At 37.0% G+C, this 22,395-nt stretch overlaps 1 long non-coding RNA gene across 2 annotated transcripts in view; it reads right to left on the bottom strand.

Moving 5' to 3' along the window:
• The window catches only part of LOC100612620 (uncharacterized), a 220,186-nt gene that overhangs the window by 192,750 nt on the left and 5,041 nt on the right, over positions 1 to 22,395 (bottom strand). Inside the window, exon 2 of one of the 2 annotated variants that reach the window (XR_008546271.2) lies at positions 19,642 to 19,747. The exons of the other annotated variant lie outside the window; for it this stretch is intronic. This is a non-coding gene — a long non-coding RNA (uncharacterized LOC100612620). The remainder of the gene's footprint in view (positions 1 to 19,641; positions 19,748 to 22,395) is intronic. 2 annotated transcript variants of the gene reach the window in all.

Here is a 22,395-nt window from a genome sequence, read left to right as displayed (position 1 = left end):
TGACCTTGTTGAACTTCCTTTTTAGTTCTAGTTTTTTGGTTTGTATTTTAGATTTCCTAGGAGTTTCTATGTTCAAGATTACGTTGTCTTCAAAAAAAAGTTTTAGTTCTTCCTTTTCCATCTATATGTGTTTAATTTCTTTGCCTTATCTGATTGCGGTGGTCAGAGTCTCTAGTATAATATTAAGCAAAATGGGTAAGAATAGATGTCTTTACCTTATTCTTGATTTTAGGAACAAAGCACTATTTTTTAGCAATTTATGATGTTAAGTATAGGCCTCTGTAAATGTCCTTTAGCACTCTGAGAAAGTTCTCTGCTATTCCCAATTTGTGGAGAGTTTTTATTTATGGGTGCAGGATACTTTTTTCAATTGGTTTTTCTGTTTCCTGAGATGACCATGCATTTTGTATACCTTGCCTTATTAATATGGTGTATTACATTGATTTATATACAGATGTTAAGACAACCTTGCATTTCTAGGATAAATCCCACTTGGTCATGGTACATCTTTTTATGTTGCTGGATTTTGTTTGCTAATTTTTCAAAAAAAAATTGCATTTGTGTTCAACAAAGGTTTGATCTGCGGTTTTGTTTTCGTGAGATATCTTCATGAGCCTTTCCTCTCAGGATAATACTGGTCTCATGGAATGTGAAATGCCAACTATCTTCTATTTTCTGGTAGAATTTGTGAAGGGTTGCTATTATTTCTAACTTAATGTTTGTTAGAATGTCTGTTAGAATTCACTTGTGAAGATATCTGGGCCTGGGGTTTTTTTTAGTGAATTTTAATTACTAATTTAATTTATTTTTTGTTGGTCTATTTCAGTTTTCTATTTCTTTTAGAGTCAGTTTCAGTAGTTTGTGCTAGGAAAATGTCTGCTTCCCTTAAAGTGTCTAATTTGCTGACATAAAATTGTTGATAATATTTTCTTTTTTTTAATTATACTTTAAGTTTTAGGGTACAGGTGCACAATGTGCAGGTTAGTTACATATGTATACATGTGCCATGCTGGTGTGCTGCACCCATTAACTCGTCATTTAGCATTAGGTATATCTCCCAATGCTATCCCTCCCCGCTCCCCCCACCCCACAAAAGGCCCCAGTGTGTGATGTTCCCCTTCCTGTGTCCATGTGTTCTCACTGTTCAATTCCCACCTATGAGTGAGAACATGCAGTGTTTGGTTTTTTGTCCTTGTGATAGTTTGCTGAGAATGATGGCTTCCAGCTTCATCCATGTCCCTACAAAGGACATGAACTCATCATTTTTTACGGTTGCATATTATTCCATGGTGCATATGTGCCACATTTTCTTAATCCAGTCTATCATTGTTGGACATTTGGGTTGGTTCCAAATCTGCTATTGTGAATAGTGCCTCAATAAACATACGTGTGCATGTGTCTTCATAGCAGCATGTTTTATAATCATTTGGGATTATAAATCATTTGGGATATAATCATTTGGGATTATAAATCAAATGATTATAATCATTTGACCCAGTAATGGGATGGCTGGGTCAAATGGTATTTCTAGTTCTAGATCCCTGAAGAATCGCCACACTGACTTCCACAATGGTTGAACTAGTTTACAGTCCCACCAACAGTGTAAAAGTGTTCCTATTTTTCCACATCCTCTCCAGCACCTGTTGTTTCCTGACTTTTTAATGATCGCCATTCTAACTGGTGTGAGATGGTATCTCATTGTGGTTTTGATTTGCATTTCTCTGATGGCCAGTGATGACGAACATTTTTTCATGTGTCTTTTGGCTGCATAAATGTCTTCTTTGAGAAGTGTCTGTTCATATCCTTCGCCCACTTTTTGATGGGGTTGTTTTTTTTTTCTTGTAAATTTGTTTGAGTTCATTGCAGATTCTGGATATTAGCACTAAACATGGAAAGGAACAACCAGTACCAGCCACTGCAAAAACATGCCAAACTGTAAAGACCATCAAGGCTAGGAAGAAACTGCATCAACTAATGAGCAAAAGAACCAGCTAACTTCATAATGACAGGATCAAATTCACACATAACAATATTAACCTTAAATGTAAATGGGCCAAATGCTCCAGTTAAAAGACACAGACTGGCAAATTGGATAAAGAGTCAAGACCCATCAGTGTGCTGTATTCAGGAAACCCATCTCATGTGCAGAGACACACATAGGCTCAAAATAAAGGGATGGAGGAAGAGCTACCAAGCAAATGGAAAACAAAAAAAGGCAGGGGTTGCAATCCTAGTCTCTGATAAAACAGAATTTAAACCAACAAAGATCAAAAGAGACAAAGAAGGCCATTACATAACTGATAATATTTTCTTACAATTATTTTAATTTTTGAGGGGTAGTAGTGATGTGCTTTTATTCTTGAATTTGCTACAATAATTAGTGTCTTCTCTTGCTTTTTCTCCATCAGACTAAATTGGGGATCAACAGAGTATGTATAGCTTAGTGGTCAGCCCAAGACTAGCCAGATGTTGTGCTCCAGCACCTTGAGCCAGTAGGGCTTATACCCCATTGATGGATCTGTTTGTGCAATGGGAGCACATCCACATATCAGACTTTTACTTCCTGCAGTGTCCTTACAGGTCTTCTCTGTACATATGCATGGCCTTCCAGTCTGCCAGTGATGTGTTGTGAAGACCTCAGCTAGCTCTTCTACGGTGCTCTCGGTTCTGTTGCTCACCCCACCAAGGATAACAACTTCAGGCTTGTATTGCAGTATTATGGCTTTCATTATTCTTTTCCTATTTGGATACGGGAGTTTTTTGCTCTGCACTCCAAATCAAGTCAGCTTCTGCAGCAGCAAAGCTGCTATTAATAGTTTTATGACCAGCCCCACCAGACAGAACTGTCATGCCAAATGACTGAAGGATTGGATGGAAATCGCCCTAGACAAGAATGGCACAGACTTCCATCGTGCTTAACTGAAGTTGTGATTTTTTTTTAATTAATAAATTCTCAATTTGTTGTTTGTATTTGTTTAATTTCCAGAGCCCTGAAATATGTGTGGTTTGTCTGTTTATACTTAAATGTGTCCAGTTTCATACTTATTTTAGTGGGAGAATATTTGCCAGCCTCTTCACTTTGCCATAATCGGGAATCCCTATCTAGGCCACCTGGCATCTCTGATTCCTGCCTGTTTTCATTTATTTCATTTTTACTTATATTTATTGCTAATTTTTCACACACTTGCCAGTTGTCAGAATAATATTTCATCAGACATAAGTTCTCTGTTTTCATGTTTTATTTTTGAAGACTTCCCTTCTGAGAACTTTTATTCTGCTTTTATCTGGAGTAGAAATAAATTGCACCAGTAATGTCTTGCACCATCACCTCCTAATTGTTGTAGGAATTCCCTTTGCTTATCTCCTAATTTAGATTATACATCTCATGAATTTCAAGATTTTCTGCTTTTTTGGTGTTTTCCATCATTTTGGTGGAACCTGGTCTCCAGTAGCACTTTTTTTTTTCCTTCTCATGTTAAAGATCGTACAACTGCAAAGAGAATGGTGCCAGCAATCCTCGACATGCCTGCTTCTTGTCACACTGCTGTGATTTATACTTCTCTCAGACTATAGTTTTGCAGATAAGATTTTTTTGTTTTGTTTTGCTAAGTGGAGAACACAATTTGAGATAAATAGGCTAATTGCTAAGAAAAAATAGAGTAAAGAAAGAGAAGAAAAAGACACAGAAATAGTCTTTCTTTGACAATGGGTTTAAAGTTAGTTTCATTTTAGGGGGTAGGACAGATTGCTGATTCCTGCCTCAAGATGGTTTCAAGACCAACGTAAAGGCATTCAAGGAAATGCATCACATTGTTATGTGTTATGAAACACAAGGATTGTAAAGTTGACCTTACAGCTGTACATCCTGACAATACATCAGCACGAATCTGTGAAAAAGGAGGTTCATTGTGCAAACACTAGATGATTTTAGCAAAGTTGAATTAATTTCTAACACACAATCCTTATCTAAAAGCATCTTCCAAATTTGCGTATCTCAAATCCAAACAAAAAGAAGACCCTCACAGCTATGGGGACCATGGTAAAACCAAGTACCCTGGAAATGATGGAACTGGTTTTGTCTTGGAGAAGAGGGGAAAAAGTAAGGTGACACCTCTGACAAATGATTTTATCCAGTCCAGAATTGTTGGTCTTCTTATGTTTTGAAGTAGGATACAGAGGAATTGACAATTATTCCCTTTATCTTCAGGATGTAATTTGATCCTAATATTCTTCTGTGCTGCCAGATTCCTGGTTTTTATCCAGTATATTCACACTGATGACATCCAAGAAAAATTCCTAGTTTATGAACACTTTTTGAAAATTCTAAAGGCTGCCAGGACATTTGAAATGGTATAACGTTTATTTGTTGAGTAAAAATTCAATTGAACAAAACATCTTGGTACCTAAGGTGCAGATGGAGTGCCTGAAATGATGAACTACTTGTTTAATTTTGCTTCATGGCTGAAGATGAAAGCTGTACACACAGTACTGAGCCTTATTATGTTCTCTACTGGACTACGCTGACATTAAGGGGCCGTCTGCATCCTACATGAATACTGTCTCCTGCAATTAAAGTCATTTCATCAAAATCAGGGACAAATGTATCACCTTTTCAAGAGGTTTTGCCAAGAATGAAAGGCAGAATATTAAATTCTTAACTGCACAAAAGTGCATTAGATTTCAGAAAAGTCATAAAATGCTTTTTTGAAAAATAGATTTTGTTGTTGTTGATGGATTACTTGTTTGCTTCTATGTACATTTAAAAGCAAAAAAAAAAAAAAACAGTCTCAGAATCATTTTAAAGAAAGCTATCTTTTGGCCTTGGTCACTTGGAAGATAATCGGATGTATATAAATGAAATAAATGCTTTCTTTTAAGACAAAAGTCACTGTGTTGTTGCTACCAAGCCTTAGCCAACCTGAAAACTCAACAGGACCCATGACCCCCAAATAGTTACAAAGTTTTATGCCAAGCCAAGCAACAAGATGGACAATGAACAGGCCAAGGCCTGCCTGGCCTTCATGTCTGAGTCAACTTTTCTCCTCTTATTCAACCTTATGATACTATGTACTTCTCCTTATAACACTTTACATAATTGTAATTTGGAAAGACATATTTAATAGTCTTTTTTAAAAACAGCTTTATTGAGATATAGTTGATATATAAAAACTGCATATATTTAATATATAAAATTTGATGAGTTAGGATATATGCATATACCCATGAAATCATCACCACAATAAAGACAACAGACATATCCATCACCCACAAAAGTTTATTTGTGTCTCTCTGTTTTTTTGTTTTGGTTTGGTTTTGTGGTAAGAATATTTAACATGAGATTTACCCTTCTCACAAATTTTAAAGTACACAATACAGCATTGTTGATTATAGTCATTATGCTGTATAGCAGATCTCTAGAACTAATTTATCTGGCATAACTGAACTTTATACCAATTGAACACCTCCCCCCCCTCCATTTCTCCCTTCTCCTGGTACCCACTGTTCTGTTCTCTGCTTCAGTGAATCTGACTAATTTAGGTACCTCATATACATAGAATCTCGCAGTATTTCTCCTTCTATGCCTGACTTATTTCACTTACTCTAATGTTCTCCAGGTTAATCCATGTAGTTGGTTGTTGCAAATGTCAGAAGTTTCTTCTTCTTCTGTTTTTTTTGAGATGAAGTTTCGCTCTTGTCACCCAGGCTGGAGTACAATGGCGCAATCTTGGCTCACTGCAACTTCCGCCTCCCAGGTTCAAGTGATTCTCCTGCTTCAGCCTCCCAAGTAGCTGGGATTACAGGCGCCTACCACTATTCCTGGCTTCAGTATTGTATTTTTAGTAGAGATGGGGTTTCACCATGTTGGCCAAGCTGGTCTCAATCTCCTGTCCTCAGGTGATCTGCCTGCCTCAGCCTCCCAAAGTGCTGTGACTGCATGAGCCACCACACCCAGCCGGAAGTTTCTTCTTTTTTTAAGGCTGAATAATATTTCACTGTATATATAAACCACATTTTCTTTATTCCATTAATTTGTTGATGGGCATTTAGGTTGCTTCTATGTCTTTGATATTGTAAATAATGCTGCAATGAACATGGGAGTACAGATATTTCTTCAAGATTATAATTTGAATCATTTGGGATATACACCTACAAGTGTGATTGCTGGATGATATGATAGTTCTATATTTAATTTTTCAAGAGACCTCCACACTGTTTTCCACAGTGGTTGTAACCAATTTACATTCCTACCAACAGTGTACAAGAGTTCCTTTTCTCCACACTCTAATCAACAGTTGTTATCTTGTTTTGTTTTGTTTTTGTTTTTATAATAGCCATCTTAACTGATGTGAGACGACATCTCATTGTAGCTTGATTTGTATTTCCCTAACAATTAGGGATGAGTTTTTTTTATATGCTTATTGGTAATTTGTAAGTCTTGATTGAATTAACGTCTATTCAAGTCCTTTGCCAATTTTTAAATTGGGTTACTTGTTTTTCTCTTATTGAGTTGTAGGACTTCCTTATATATTTTGGATATTAACCCTTTATCAGATATGTAGTTTGTAAATATTTTCTCCCATTCTACAGATTTACTTGTCATTCTCTTTATTGTTTCCTTTGCTGTGTAGAAGCTTTTCAGTTTGCTGTAGTTCCACTTGTCCGTTTTCATTTTCTTTGCCTGTGCTTTTGGTGTCATATCCAAGAAATCATTGCCAAAACCAATGAATTTGAATTTATTTATTTGCCAACCATGCTATCTCATGGCCTACAATAGTGTCTCACTTACAAAATCCAATCAGAAATGCTTGCTGAATGGACAATTAAAGTTTTACATACTTTCACATATTAACTAAGAAATAACTCTGAATAAAAGAAACTGAAAGAACTAAAAGTGGGACTGTATCTTCCAAATCCCTGAAACAAATACAACTGAAAAATGTATAGTTCATCTAGTAAAAGGCAGATTAATGAAGAACAGGAAGAATAAACTTAGAAAAATAAAACAAAATCTCAAAAGTAGATTTAAAAGATTACTTGTGATAATTAACATATACGGATTAAAATGTCTTATTGCTGCATGCAGTGACACACACCTATAATCCCAGTTACTTGGGAGGCTGAGGGAGGATCTCTGTTCCAGACCAGCTTGGACAACACAGCAAGACCCCATTCCAAAAAAAAAATCCCTATTAAGAAAAACAAAATGTTTAGATTCAGCTTTATAAAAATCCAAATAACTGCTGCTTACATGAAAAATACTGAAAATAAAGTAAGCAAAAACCTTAAGAAAATGAGATAGTCAACAATATTTTCAACAAACGTTTTTTAAAGATTTAAAAAGTAGAAGAGTGATACTACTATTGACAAGAAAACACCCATGGAGGAATAAAAGCATATATGAGTTAAAGAAGATGAATTTACAAGATTAAAAGGAGAGATAAGAATTACAAAATTTTGTCAGGTTACAACAATATAAAAAGTTCATATTAATAGAAATAGAAGAAATGGACAGAAATAGGCTGTATTGGGATTCTTCATAAACCACTATAAGCCTATGAAACATCAAGTGTCAAGTATTTAATTGATAACAAATTCATTTAGAAAGCTAAGTTATATAACATATTTTTATCTATGACAAACATATATAGTCTTTTTTTACAACATCCTTGAAAAATATTATTCCATCATTTTCTAGAAACAAAACCTCAGTAAATTTAGAAAATGAAAATTGTACTGGTTTTCTCTAATCATAACATAAAACGAAATACAAAATAACCAAAAGTTAATAGTAAAAATTCAGACAAATATTCATAACCCTTTACTAATTAATTTCTTCTAAATAACTGATGACTAAACAAGAAATCAAATGCAAAATGAGAGACTAACAGAGAATAATGAAAAGGAAAATAACATATACAAAAAGGTAAGGAATTCAACCTTCAGCCATATTTGAAAATAAATGGATAGACTCAAAAGCTTGCATCAATTTTTTAAAATAATAAAATATAGAGAGAAATTAGATTTCTATGGTTTGAATGTGGTTTGTCCCAGCTGAATCTCATGTTGAAATTTGATCCCCACTGTGGCAATGTTAGGAGGTGAGGCCTAGTGTCTGGATCATAGAAGTACATCCCTCGTAAATAGATTAATACGCAGTCATGGGTGAATGAGTTCTCACTCTCAAGAATGGATAAGTTCCTTTGAGAGTGGGTTGCTAAGAAATAATCTGGCTTTCTCAGTTTATCTCTCCTGTTTCCTCTCTCACCATGTGTTCTCTTTTCACATGCCCACTCCTCTTCCACTTTCCACCATGAGTGGAAAAAGCATGAGGCCCTCAACAGATGCAACTGCCCAACCTTGGACTTTGCAGTCACCAGAACTGTAAGCCAAATACATCTCTTTTCTTTTCTTTTCTTTTTTTTTAGACAGGAGTTTCGCTCTATTGCCCAGAGTGGAGTGCAGTGGTGTAATCTCAGCTCACTGCAACCTCTGCCTCCTGGGTTCAAGCAATTCTTATGCCTCAGCCCCCCAAGTAGCTGCTGGGATAACAGGGGTGTGCCACTATGGCTGACTAATTTTTGTATTTTTAGTACAGATGGGGTTTTGCCATGTTGGCCAGGCAGGTCTTGAATTTCTGGCCTCAAGTTAGCCTCTCCTCTTGGCCTCCCAAAGTGCTGGGATTACAGGCATGACCCACCATGCCTGGCCCATCTCTTTTCTTTATAAATTACCCAGTATCAGATATTCTGTTATAGAAACACAAAATAGACCAAGCCATTGCTAATTCTTTTAAGATATTAGGAAGAAATAACTATAGTAGTATTCAAGGTAGGCAGGAGGTAGAAAGTAATGATCTTATATTTATAATACAGTAAATTAGAAAATAGAGAAAACTGACAGATAAAGCAATAGTCTAATTGAGAAAAATATAATGTAATTATAATTCTTTAATAATTGTAATAGAAAGAGATTGTGACAACTATGGAGGTGATTTTTATGTGTGTATTTTGTGTTCAATTCTATGTTAATAAATTTGACAATCTCAATGACAAAGAAGACATTGAAAATCTAGCTCAAGGCTGGGCGCGGTGGCTCACACCTGTAATCCCAACACTTTGGGGGGCCGAGGTGGGTGGATCACGAGGTCAGGAGATCAAGACCATCCTGGCTAACACGGTGAAACCCTGTCTCTACTAAAAATACAAAAAATTAGCTGGGCGTGGTGGCAGGTGCCTGTAATCCCAGCTACTCAGCTACTCGGGAGGCTGAGGCAGGAGAATGGCGTGAACCTGGGAGGTGGAGGTTGCAGTGAGCCAAGACTGCACCACTGCACTCCAGCCTGGGTGACAGAGCTAGACTGTCTCAAAAAAAAAAAAAAAGAAAGAAAAGAAAATCTAGTTCAACTATAAATAAAATGCTAAATTATCACAAAACAAATTCATCAAGTGACTACAGAATCAGATAATAGGTACCTGGATTTATATTATGGATAAATTACTTAAATCATCTGAGAAATCAATAATTTCCACACAACATAAACTATTCTACAAAGTAACAAAAGATGGAAGGCTTCCTAGTGAAACAAATAAATAAAAAATCAGTCTAGGGAATAAGAGCCTTAGAATATCCTAGATCAGTGGCCTTAGATGAGCTCTCTCAAATTCAGTATTCTCATCTAAACAAGAATAACAATTAAGGCATAGATTTCATAAAATTGCTGTGAAACTTAAATGGGATAATGCATGTAAACCTCAGCTTAGTAGATTCCCAGGGACACACTGCACACTTAATAGCTATTTTTTGGTAAAGCTAGAATAACCCTGATATAAAACTTGTTAAATATAACTCTGAAGTCAACTACATATCAATTTAATTAATGAAAAGCAATGTAAAATCTAAACAAAATATATGCAATAAAATTTAATACACCATAAGAAAATAATCATACATAAATACAATGATAATCTATTATTAGGACACGTGCCAATGCAATGAGTCCAGCTACATCAATACACGAAATAAGAAAAGCATATAATCACATTTAAAGAATCTATTCTTGATATCCATTTTTTTTTTTTTTAGATGGAGTTTTTTTCACTCTTGTTGCCCAGGCTGGAGTGCAATAGTAAAATCTCGGCTCACTGCAACCTCCACCTCCTTGGTTCAAGCAATTCTCCTGCCTCAGCCTCCCAAGTAGCTGGGATTACAGGCATGCACCACCACACCCGGCTAATTTTGTATTTTTAGTAGAGATGGGGCTTCACCATGTTGGACAGGCTTGTCTCGAACTCCTAACCTCAGGTGATCCACTCGCCTTTGCCTCCCAAAGTGCTGGGATTACAGGCATAAGCCACCATGCCCGGCCTTGATATCCTTTTATTAGTGAGAAAGGAAAGTAAGATATCTCCTTCATATTGTCAAAGAAAAAACAGAGCTGGATAGTAGTTAAAGCAATAAAAACAGATCTTATTCAGGACTATTACAATGCAGGAAATGAGACTTCAATATAGAACTGGGCTTAATTCTAAATATAGAATGGGCAAGTGGGAATCTATAGCCAAGGAGCAGAGTGTGGGTCGTCAGCAGATGGAAAGCTAGTAAGAGAATACATCAGGGGTAAGAGGGGATTCTGGCTGAACAAACCTAAGAGAATTCTTGTCAAGGCAGGCCAAGGTATTCAGATATCACCAGCGGGATGGTGGAGGATGAGGAAGGAACTCCATTAGATATTGAAGGTGATCAGATATTGATGGTGGGGGATTTTAGTTAAACTAACTTGGAGGGATTCTTGCTAAAACTGTACAATGCAGAGACATGAAAGTCCAAAAATTGAGGCCTAGTTGAAAAAGAGTTCATGGGGGCCTAAGCAGAGTTTGGTCAAGAGAGAATCTTCATCTATATAAGAAGCCAACATCTTAATGATGAGACACTAGAAACACTGCCACTGAAATTACAAAGAACACATAAATGTCTACCATGTCCAGTTTTGTTTTGGGTAGAAATGTATCTAGTTTAAGAAATTGAAAAGCAAAAATAATCTACATTTTCAAGTCATTATTAAAGGTAAAAGTGGCTACGTGTCACAGTTCTAGCCAAAACCCTGTGAGCAGAAATCTCCAGATGGAGGCTGAAGAAGGGGAAGGGGAGGGGAAGTTTAGGGGAGACTGTTCCTCTTCTTCTTGAAAGAAACATGAAATTGCAGGAGCCTTGCAAGGCCATGAGGCCTAAAGCCACACTTGCAGGATTATGGAGGAGAAAAAAACAAGGAGATGAGGTTCCCAAAGTATCACACAACCACCACACCCAGGCCTGAGTGGCCTAACTCTAGACAGTCAGTTTTTTGTATCCATTTGTATTAGTCCATTTTCATGCTGCTAATAAAGACGTCCCTGAGACTGGGTAATTTATAAAGAAAATGGCGTTTAGTGGACTCACAGTTCCACATAGCTGGGGAGGCCTCACAATCATGGTGGAAGGCAAAGGAGGAGAAAAGTCATGTTTTACATGGCAGCAGGCAAGAGAGCATGTGCAGGGGAACTCCCCTTTATAAAACCATCAGATCTCGTGAGACTTAATCACTATTATGAAAACAGCGAGGGAAAGACCTGCCCCCATGATTCAATTCCCTCCCACTGGGTCTCTCCCATGACACACAGCCAAACCATATCACCATTGATATTTGTCAATCTTTTATTTGTTGAAACCAGTAATTCTGAAGGTAGTCCTCAAACCAGCAGCATTGGTATCATCTGGGAACTTGTTAGAAATCCAGATTCTTTGGCCCCATTCCAGACCTACTGAACCAAAAACTCTGGAGAAGCAGTCCAGCAATCTGGGTTTTAACAAGTCCTCCAGGATATTCTGATGCTTATTTAAAAGTCTGAGAGCCTCTGGTTTAAGCCACTGTTTTTCAAGTGTCTCTCTCACTAAAAATGTATTTTACTGATAAGCATGCTAATAAAATTTGGCAGACTTTCAGAAAATAAATTAAGCCAGGTCTTCCCTTCATACAAAAAATTGAACTTCAGATGGATTCACAATTACACATATATATGCATACATATGTGTATATACATATGTATATAAATGTGAATGTATGTACATATACATAAAACGCACACACCTTTACACATGTGCCCAGAACAATAAATCATCTGGCAGCCTCACATAAGATGGGCCTCCTTTAATGAGAGAATTCAGGAACCACCTCCATCCTTCATCTCATTCTTTCTATGGCTGTCTAGTTTCCCATCCTGACTTACTCTCTGTCCCTTTTCAAGTGTGTGCCTCCAATTTAAGTCACCATTCACTCTTATTTTCCAGTCTTCAAGCTTTACCTCTCTGGCTTTAATCACTACTGATGTGGCATCTCCATGGACTTAAAATATCACAATGGCCAAGCCCACTACCCCACATGATTACATACTACCCTTAGGGGCAGTACTGACATCAGACAAGGTTAGATCCATAGGTTGCAATGAGTAGTATTCTGGAAAATATTTAACAACCATCTCTCATTTAAAACAAGAAACAACAGGTGCTGGAGAGGATGTGGATAAATAGGAACACTTTTACACTGTTGGTAGGACTGTAAACTAGTTCAACCACTGTGGAAGTCAGTGTGGTGATTCCTCAGGGATCTAGAACTAGAAATACCATTTGACCCAGCCATCCCATTACTGGGTATATACCCAAAGGACTATAAATCATGCTGCTATAAAGACACATGCACAGGTATGTTTATTGCGGCACTATTCACAATAGCAAAGACTTGGAACCAACCCAAATGTCCAACAATGATAGACTGGATTAAGAAAATGTGGCACATATACACCATGGAATACTATGCAGCCATAAAAAATGATGAGTTCATGTCCTTTGTAGGGACATGGGTGAAATTGGAAGTCATCATTCTCAGTAAACTATCGCAAGAACAAAAAACCAAACACCGTATATTCTCACTTATAGGTGGGAACTGAACAATGAGAACGCATGGACACAGGAAGGGGAACATCACACTCTGGGGACTGTTGTGGGGTGGGGGGATGGGGGCGGAATAGCATTGGGAGATATACCTAATGCTAGATGACGAGTTGGTGCAGCGCACCAGCATGGCACATGTATACATATGTAACTAACCTGCACATTGTGCACATGTACCCTAAAACTTAAAGTATAATAATAATTTTTAAAAAACAAGTAATATAGGCATAGATAGATGGACATATACATATAATTATAAATTGTGACTAATATGAAGGATTCTTAGCATACAACTTGCAAATAATAATATATACAATATTTGTTACTGTAAATTATATATAGCTAATTGAATCTCACAGAATGTTTTTGTTTTTACTAAACTGTTGCATTCACAGCCAACCCCTATGGCTGCAATTGATGAGCCACAGTATAGTTCTGACATAAATGTTGGTTAACACATTTTTTTATGTTAACAAGAAAGTGAAACAATGAAGATAAATATAGGAACTTCAGTAGTTTCTCAATGATGAAGTGACTTCTTTGCTCTATCAGAGAATTGTTTTTGAATACTTGAAGAATATTTCCTCATTTTTTGGTCCATTCACACCGTGCTGGTTACAGTCAAGGCATACATTTAAGTTTAATGTGCATTTCCTGTATAACTGTCTAAGGTCGAGGCAATCAACAATCAACAAACAATAAATCAAGCCTTTATTTGTAGTGCTCACCAGTTTCCATGGTGTAACTATTCCCATCATGGCTAATTTTAAGCTACCAGGGTGACATCACTGAATACACTGAACTGAGAAAAGATGTATAATGACAACAGCAGACCACCGTAGAATATTTCTCCCATACAGACACAACAGACACAAACTTAAAAGCATAGATATTAGTAAAATGTAGTAAAATAATTATGAAGTAATGAGTTTTGAGTATTTATAAACTTTGTTTTTAAGATCTTTTATTTAGTACAGGTTTATATATAAATTAATTTTTAATGATGGCTTTCACAATTTTTGAAATTTTTTTATGAGCAAACCACTGGCCCTACTTCCCCTATATTCCCCCAGAAAAGTATATTTCAACATAATTCATATACTGATAGGATTTGGAGGTGTGTCCCTTTCAAATCTCATGTTGAAATGTGATCCTCAATGTTGAAGGTGGGGCCTGGTGGGAAGTATTGGATGATGGGGGCAGATCCCTCATGAATGGCTTAGCACCATCCCCTTGGTGATGAGTGAGTTCTCACTCAGTTCACAATAGACCTAGTTGTTTAGAGAGTCTGGGACCTCCCCCTTCTCTCTCTCTTGCTCCCTCTCTCACCATGCCTTTTTCCCCCTTGGCCTTCTGCCATGAGTAAAACCTCCCTATGGCCCTACCAGAAGCTGAGCAGATGCCAGCACCATGCTTCCTATACAGCCTACAGAACTGTGAGCTAATTAAACCTCTTTTCTTTATAAATTACCAAGCCTCAGGTATTTGTAGCAATGCAAAAATAAACCAACACATATACTCATAAAGAGAAGTGTATAATATGTACATTCGTGAGTAACCTGAACATCTTCCATCTTGCTAATGAGCTCTTCCAAGAAAAAGATAAATATTGCAGAGCATCAGGAAGATGTGCTGGAAATCTAGGTCATTTTGGTTGTATAAGGCCTTCCTATTCAAGCAGTAGGCCTATACTAAAGGCTTGGGCCCTGGTCCTCATGATTCAGCCTAAATATTTGTAAGATACCAGTGTTCATTCAGTCCTACCATGAGCTCCTTTCATGATCATGGGACATCAGGCTGAGTTGTTTTGTTACAATGGATGCTTGGACCAAGAGGCCAAAATGGCTTTTCTCCACCTTGACTGTGCTGTAGCATTATTCTTATACCTAGAACTAGGTTCTGGTCAAGTAGGGACAATAGTTAAGAATAATAATGATTATTTACCAAATGTTTACTCTGTGCCAGGCACCACACCAAATGCTATATATACATCATTTCTTTAATTCTTAAAACAACCCTGTGTGGTGAGAATTATTATTCCCATTTATAACAAGAAAACAGAGAGACACAAAGTAATTAGCAAATATGCCCAAGATCACACAAACAGTAAATGTTAAAGTAGGATTTCAACTGGCTGTGTACCCCCAAAGCCAGTGCTTTGCTATACCACCTTCTTCTTAGGTCTGAAGACCCAGAGTCTTTGAAAACCCATTAATAAAACACACAGATGCTGGTTCATTCATTTTTCAACATTTCTCATTGATCCATTAGCCAAATGCCTCTGGTATCCACCTGTTTTCCAGCTGAAATTGCCAATAGCATCTCTTTTCTCTGTCACAAGTGTCCTAGTTTAGGTGTTAAATTATATGTGGCTTTATATGTAGATGAAGCTGTTCTGTGTGTAAGCAGAAACTGAGGCAAGCTGTGCCTCTGTCATATCTGCTATGATTCTAGTGGGCCCAAGATAGCCACAGGACAAAACTACCATAGACTCTGCTTATCTCCACAGAGCTTGCATGCATTCAAGTGGACACATTAAGAAGAAAACTGAAATTTTCCAAACACAATTCCTGTCATTAGAATGTAGGGTCATGCCCTTTGACCTCTGCAATCACCTTCACTGATTTCTACTACCTAAACATCATCTTGAATGAATGACTTCTCCAAACCTGACTTCTCATGAAGACCTAATCTTGACAGTTCTGGAATGCATTTCAGAGCAACTATCCCCATGCCATACTTGAAAATTACAAGTTTTCACTTCCAGGAAACCCAGTAGATGCCTGCAAAGGGGCCAGCTCTCAACATGATCAACATTCTCTGATGCTTCTGGAACATGAAGTCAACTATTAGTCTTTGCAAGCCAATCCATGCTGTCTTGAGATTATTAAAAGTAATTCAAGGCAGGACATGGTTTCCAAAGTTTTTCCTTGGAAAAACTTCAAGGAAAACACAGAAAAAATTTTTGTGGAAAAACAAAAAAGGAATTTTTTTTTTTTTTTTTTTTTTTGAGACACAGTCTCGCTCTGTTGCCCAGGATGGAGTACAGTGGCATAATCTCGGCTCACTGCAACCTCCACCTCCGGGATTCAAGGGATTCTCCTGCCTCAGCCTCCCGAGTAGCTGGGACTAGAGGCATGTGCCACCACGCCCGGCTAATTTTTTGCGTTTTTAGTAGAGACAGGGCTTCTGCGTGTTAGCCCGGATGGTCTCGATCTCCTGACCTCGTGATCTGCCCACCTCGGCCTCCCAAAGTGCTGGGATTACAGGCGTGAGCCACCGTGCCTAGCCAGGTATTTTTTTTTTTAATTTGTAGATTAGCTATTAACTATTCTTAAAGCATACATAAATTAAAGGCCCCCTTCTTGTGAATGTATCAAGCAAAACCTAAGATCAAAATGATGTGAACAAAAATAATCTACCTTTAAATCTTGAATATGGTAGTCTTTCTGTAGATAAACAATGTCTTAAGAAAAAGTATTTATCATATTAATAGCAAAGTCTTCACACCTTTAAACTATATTCTGTGTAGACTTAATTAAATTCAGATCTTCAAACATGGGCCAATTCTTTTGATACCACCGAAAGAAACAATCTACAGAACATAATATATGATAACTTTCTTTTATCTTTCCTAACAGCAAAACTATTTTTTTCTACTCTTAAGTTTATTACAGGTTTTCTTACAATGGTTAAAAAAATCCACAAAAATATTAACCTCAACAGAAAACTTATTTCCTATTCCAACATTGCCTGGAGCAGTCAACAGGTCAGCCTGTGTGTGTATGTGTGTGTGTGTGTGTGTGTGTGTATGTGTGTGTGTACAATATACGTGTTATGTTGTTCGTTTTCCTAGATTTTTCATTCCTCTCTTGCTAATAGTTATTTTAATTCTTTAAGCATTAATACAATCTGGGAACTAATTCTGATGGAGATGTACTTTAAACACAAGGGATGGCTTGTAATGATATTAAATTGCGATCTTACAAGCACATAGAGATTAAATAATACTATGGTCAATTCACAAAGTAGATATTGCCATAAAAAATGTTAAATTAACTACTGTGCCGTAGTACCTCTAATTCTTTTGCTATTGATGTACTCGTACTGAGCCTTTCTTTCTTTCTTTCCTTTTTCCTTTCTCTTTCTTTCTTTTCTCTCTCTCTCTCTCTCTCTCTTCTTTTTTGATTCAGGGTCTTGCTCTGTTGCCCAGGCTGTAGGCTACAGCATAATGGCATAATTAGAGCTCACTGCAACCTTGAACTCCTGGGCTCAAGGGATCCTCCCGCCTTAGCCTCCTGAGTAGGTAGGACTACAGGCATGCACTACCATATCCAGCTAATTTTTTTTTTTTTTTTTTTAACTTTTTTTGGTAGAGACAGCATCTCACTATGTTGCCCAGGCTGGTCTCTGACTTCTGGTCTCAAGCAATCTTCCTGCCTCAACATCCCAAAGTGCTGGGATTATAGGCTACAGATATGATTTTAATGAAAAATCAAGGATTGGTTATATTCTAAACCATTTGCCAAGAGCACAGTTTACTTTCATGTCTTGGCATTCATAAGAAAACAAAAACTATATATGAAATTATTTACAGTCTTCCACTCTTATTAACAGCTTCTTTCTAAAGCATGTATTTACTTTTATTAATATTAGGATAATTTTTTATAATTTTTCCTAAACCTGACCTCAAAATGTTTTGGAACATAAGGCAGAAAGGAATAGAATAGGGCTTTAACAAACAATGGAATAATGAGCATTGATTGCAAACCTCCGTAACAGAGACTTGCATAATCTTGTAAATAAGATTTGCATACCTCCAGTAATTATTAAGAAACATAAGATCATATAATCAACTGCTAAATTATATAGAGCAGACAGAAGGTAAGGTAAAAGTTCAGAGAAAAGAAGCATTAAACATTGCGGGCCAAAATTATTAGAGACAGTCTCTGCAGATGGTCACCTGTGGGACTTTCTTGTGATTGTGAATGGCCTGGGATCTTGTTACCATGCAGATCCTGCTTCAGCAGGTCTGGGGCCTAAGTTCTGCATTTCTAATGAGCTCCCAGGTGATATCCATGTTGCTCTTCCATATACTCCTACACTTTGAACAGCAACAACTATTCAAAGACCAGGAGGGTTTGGAAATGTGAAGAGTAGCAAGTAAAGGAACCTTCCTCTTGATGATTTAGAAGCCATAACAGGCTTATAAAAATAGTTCAGCAGAATAAATATTCCTGTGTTTTTCATACATATTTTGCCAATGGAATAACCCCCAGACCCAGTGTTCCCTCACACTGTCATCTACATTATTAATACTAGACCAAAGCCAGGGTCAGTTACTTTCATGTGAAATGAACCAACCATTTTTTCCAGTAGTCTAAAAGACAGGAAAAGCCTTGCTGAAATGAAAATTTTCTTAGGCTGGGAACTGAATTGAAATGAGTAGTGTTAGTTTTGTTTACGGGTTTTGCAATTTAACTAATTTCTTCCCCATCTATTCTTTTATATCCTAATTGCTCAAAAATGTTATTTTAAACTTTAATATGTTTTAAATGCTGTAATTTCCTTTCTAAACAATCAAAAGCCATTTTCAGCTTGGGCCAGAATATTCTGCATAAATAACCATTCACCAAAAAACTATTTGCATCTAGGACATTCCTAGCATTCCTAGGCCTGCACTTGGCTAGGGTAACCTAAATACTATTAAGAATTGTAAAAGTTTTGAGATTGTACTTTTACTGCAAGATAAAGAAATTTGTAATCGTCTCAGACACAGTTTAGGAGTGTTTTATGTTAAACTTATGGTGGCAGAGTGAATGATCTGGATCCTGCTGCTTGAAGAAGAGTCAAGGACAAGCTTTAAAATCAGGCCATCTTTCTGGGATTCATAAAAGCAAAAACACATAAATGAGGACTAAATTCCATTATGGCCAGTGGAAAGAAAGTTATTAACCCTGAATAAGACATTTTGGGACTGCTGAGGGTTTTTTTAAATATTCTTGAGGTTTCACTTAAAGCAGTAGAGGAAAATGTCTTTTCAAATTACCTCTATGACACCCACAGCCATTATTCCTGAGTAGATATAGGCCAGATGGGGGTTGGTATCTGAAATGATTAGTGGGGTTGGATTCAATTAGTGCTACTAAGTGGTGCTTGCAGAAAGCAGTGTGCAATAGTATGCCCCACATCAGAACTGGGTAACCTGCTTCCCTTCATCCTTCTACTGACATTCACAGACTGAACTCCCAAGGGTGACTTACTTAGAAAGGGACCCTTTCTATAGCAGAGCTGCTTTTCCCAGCAACCTCCAATTTCTCAGCCCTTGTAAACTGCCCCAAGCATTTACTGCTTGGCTTCATTTTTAAGCCTATAACCTAAAGTATAGGTCTCTCTAGGTCCAGGTCTGAGCTCAACCACTGAATTGAGAGGTTTAAAATTGATGAAAGCCTGGAAAACATAGGTAAGATGAGGAAATGTCAAAGAAACTGAAGTTACTTAAAGTTACTAGAGAAAGGAGAATGAGCAGTAACAGAATCAGTGGTGTGCTGTAGACAGTTCATACTAGCTTGTAAGAGCTGATTATTAAATTCCGAGTAATTTTGCAAGCTTCTTGTCGAACACAGCCATGAATCAAAAGTAAATATGTCAACTTACCTATTACAAACAAAAGTAATACAAAGGGGCACGAGGAAACTTCTGGGGGTGATGAATAGGTTCATTATCTTGATCGTAGTGAAGATTCCAGGGAGTATATTTGGTACTGTAAAACGATTGCCAGAAAACATTGCAACTTTATTTATCCCATTATGAGCTTTTAGTACAATTTCTCTTAAGTTTATCCTTAGTAATTAAATCCTTATGTCTCACCTAGTGTCTATTCTTAAATCTATTATTTGCATGCTTCATATATAATATTTTATGCATATTTTTCTGGTTTTAAAAGCAATACATCTTCATTGTAGATAATTTGGAAGAAAAAAAAACAAAGAAAACAAGCATTAGTTAAATCCCACTACCTAGAGATAATGTATAGTCAATGTTTGGAATATTTCATTTGAAATGTTTGGGAGTATATGTACATACTCATGTGCATATGAATAGTAGATACGACATGCATAACTTGCTTTTCTTCCATACCACGGTATAAGTATTTTATTTTGTTATACAAATTTTTTACTTTTTTATATTAGCCGTTAATATATTAAAAATAAAAATGTTACATTTTTAAAGCTAGCCAATTTTTTTAGCCCCATATATGCATAAAAATACATTTTTTATTTGGCTTTTAGGAAGACTTAAAAGACAGCGACATAAACTAGAGATTCTCAGACATTAAAATGCGTCAAAATCACCTGGAGGGCTTATAAAAGCTCAGATTTCTAAACCCACACTGTTTCTTACCCAGTATGGGGCCCAAGAATATGGATTTCTAACAAGTTCCCAGGTGATACTAATGCTACTAGTTTGAGAATTATTGGTTTAAACAAGTAAGGGATTGATGAATATCAAAGGGTAAAGGATTGATGGCATAGAGCTAGGCCACCCAGGCCAGGTACTGTGGTTGCACGATACCTTGGGAACCTCAGCTCCTTGAATTCTTCTGTTCTACTACCCTTAGAGTGTGGCTTTAGGCCTCATAGTCCCATCATGACCTCTGCAGTTCCTTGTTTCAATCAGGAAGAAAGATTTTTTCCAGAAGCTCCACCTCAGGACTTCTGCTTATGGGTTTTAGCTTAAAACTTTGTAAAGTGGACCCCTTTACCTGTAAGAAAGGCTTACAACTATAGTTGATTCATGGTCAGTTGGCTGGTTTTAAAGCTAGCTATATTCCACCCTGAGCAAAATTAGATATGACAGACATCCTTATCTGCTTCATAATTTTAATGAGGGAGTTTATATTTCATAGGTCAATTTTTTTTCTAGGAAGTAGGATACAAATAACTTTTAAAAAAGAAACAATCTGAGCTGGAAGGGGATTTATAGAAAGTGTTAGAAATTTGGAATCTGTATTTTGGAGAAGAGAAGCATGAGCTGCTCAGTGACATTATCATGTGCCATTGAAAGCTCAGCTGATGACTATAGGTTCATGCTAGTGCAGTAAAGAATCTTTACAATATAACAGCCCAGGAGCTGAGAAAACAAATAGCATGATTGATTCAAAGCTGGAGCCTAGTAAGAAAAGTGTATTGGTAGGTTCAGAGGGTAAGAAAATCGTAGAAACTGATAGAGCAAAGGTTGAAATGTCATCCCCAGGAGTATGGGGCTACAGAGAAATAAAAATACATTCCTTATTTCTCTAACTGTTAGGTCTTTATGCAATAATTGAACCAAAAAAACTTAAGAAAAAGTGATTTCAGATGACAGCTAGTCTCCAGTATAATTTGTCTCAGGTCCAAAGGAGTCACTAAAATATTTTAACTTCCAGCTCCATATTTTAATGGGATTTTGTTTCATTCTATTTTGAACTTTTAAAAATAATATTCTTTTAATTGAGAAACAATAAGACTACAACCCTTGACCCAATTCTGGTGTTTGTTCTATGTTTTAGTTCAGGTTTCTTTTTAGATGTAAGAAATAGAGACCAACTGGCATTAGCTAGCCCCTACCTAACAAAGGAAGTTTACTGTAAAGGCTCACATTGAAAGAAAAAACGACTGGTATCACAGTAAAATCTGGTCTTATGGACATTGAAGCTGAATGGTGGTTGGGTTTCAAGGTATCCAGAGTCAACAGATGTTGATTCCAGTGGTCCCCAGTCTGCATAATTCTGCTACTTCCTTCAGTTCCACTTTGAGCAAGCTTCTTCGTAGTTTCTGCCTACCATGGTTTTGCACAGGGCCCTCTAGCAAATTCTTAGTTCAAATCTCCAAGAAAGAATAGGATTGTCTCAATGCATCTTTTTGTGTCAGTCAGAGGTGGAGAAGCTGGCTATGGACTGGTTCCTAAAATCAGGTGCCCATGTCTAGTCCAGTCATTTTTACCTGATTGGGCCCGTCTGGCCAGACATGGTCACCTAGGCAGCAGAGGCTCCTGATGGAGCAGCTAGGCATAATAGGTGGTTCTAGCTAATACAATTGCAGGTAGGTCAGGAATAAGGAAAAATGGGCCCAGCACTTACCCAGGTACATTTTGGGGTGGAAACATTGTAACAAAACTGTTAAAAACAAACAAAAAAACAAAAAAACCTCTAATCATTGTGTTGCTTGTTCAGATTCTGCCAAATGCACTCTCACAGATTTGGAGCTGGAGCTCTGTATATAAAATACAAACATAATTCACATAATTATGGATTTTTTTTTCTTGAAAGGAAGACTGCTCACAGTTAGCCATTGATTAGTAGCATTGACCCATCGTTGTAATGTAAGTGAGGAGGCAATCACTGGCAGAGAAGCTCCTTAGTAACTCAGA

This window comes from Pan troglodytes, chromosome 12 (assembly GCF_028858775.2).
Source record: "Pan troglodytes isolate AG18354 chromosome 12, NHGRI_mPanTro3-v2.0_pri, whole genome shotgun sequence".
Taxonomy (NCBI): domain Eukaryota; kingdom Metazoa; phylum Chordata; class Mammalia; order Primates; family Hominidae; genus Pan; species Pan troglodytes.
The sequence above is the reverse complement of the archived record's forward strand: the minus strand, read 5'-3'. Positions and strand labels throughout refer to the sequence as shown.